Raw genomic sequence first — 1,773 nt, 5'->3', positions numbered from 1 at the left:
CATGAGTAGAGACTTTTTAGAATATTGGATGAGTGAAGACTTTTTAGAACATTGGATGATGAGTGGAGACTTTTTACGATATTGGATGATTGAAGAATTTTTAGAATATTGGATGAGTGAAGACTTTTTAGAATATTGGATGATGAGTTGAGACTTTTTAGAATATTGGATGAGTGAAGAATTTTTAGAATATTGGATGAGTGAAGACTTTTTAAAATATTTGATGATGAGTAGAGACTTTTTAGAATATTGGATGATTGAAGACGTTTTAGAATATTGGATGTGTGAAGACTTTTTAGAATATTGGATGATGAGTGAAGACTTTTTTGAATATTGCATGATTGAAGACTGATGATGAGTAGAGACTTTTTAGAATATTGGATGATTGAAGACTTTTTAGAATATTGGATTATGAGTGGAGACTGAAAATAATGGATGAGTGAATACTTTTAGAATATTGGATGAGTGAAGACATTTTAGAATATTGGATGATGAGTGAAGACGTTTTAGAATATTGGATGAGTGAAGACTTTTTAGAATATTGGATGCGTGAAGACTTTTTAGAATATTGGATGATGAGTGGAGACTTTTAAGAATATTGGATAATTGAAGACTTTAAGGAATATTGGATGAGTGAAGACTTTTTAGTATATTGGATTATGAGTGAAGACTTTTTAGAATATTGGATGAGTGAAGACTTTTAAGAATATTCGATGGCGAGTGGCGTCTTTTTTTAGAATATTGGATGAGAAGTGGAGACCGTTTTGAATATTAGATGATGACTGAAAACTTTAAGAATATTCTATGATTAGTGAGAATTTTAGAATATTTGATGATGAGTGAGAATTTTTAGAATATTTGATCATGAGTTGAGACTTTTTAGAATATTTGATAAGGAGTTTATTTTTAGCATATAAGATGATTGAAGACTTTTTACAATATTGGATGATTAGTGATGAATTTTTAGAATATTGGATGATGAGTAGAGACTTTTTATAATATTGGATGATGGAAGATTTTAAGAATATTCGATGATGAGTGAAGATTTTAAGAATATTGGATAGGTTGAAGAACTTTTAAAATATTGGATAATTGAAGACTTTTTTGAATATTGGATGATGAGTGGAGACTTTAAAGAGTTTTGTTGGATGATGAGTGAAGACTTTTTAGAATATTGGATGAGTAGAAGAGACTTTTTAGAATATTGGATGAGTAGTAGAGACTTTTTAGAATATTGGATGAGGGCAGACTTTTTAGAATATTGGATAATTGGAGACTTTTTAGAATATTGAATGATGAGTGGAGACTTTTTACAATATTGGATGATGAGTGAAGAATTTTTAGAATATTGGATGATGAGTAGAGACATTTTAGAATATTGGATGAGTGGAGACTTTTTAGAATATTGGATGATGAGTGAAGACTTTTAAGAATATTGGATGATGAGTGAAGACTTTTAAGAATATTGGATGATTGAAGACGTTTTACCAGATTGGATGATGAGTGCAGACTTTTTATAATAATCGATGATTGAATAATTTTTAGAATGTGTGATGGGTGAAGACTTTTTAGAATATTGGATGATGAGTAGAGACTTTTTAGAATATTGGATGATTGAATTATTTCTAGAATATTGGATGAGTGAAGACTTTTTAGAATATTGGATGATGAGTGGAGACTTTAAAAATATTGGAAGATTGAAGAAGTTTTATAATATTGGATGAGTGAAGACTTTTTAGAATATTGGATGATTGTATACTGTGTAGAATATTT

The sequence above is a fragment of the Euprymna scolopes genome, chromosome 30, assembly GCF_053919585.1.
Source record: "Euprymna scolopes isolate OS-2025 chromosome 30, ASM5391958v1, whole genome shotgun sequence".
Taxonomy (NCBI): domain Eukaryota; kingdom Metazoa; phylum Mollusca; class Cephalopoda; order Sepiida; family Sepiolidae; genus Euprymna; species Euprymna scolopes.
Note: the sequence above shows the minus strand (reverse complement) of the source record.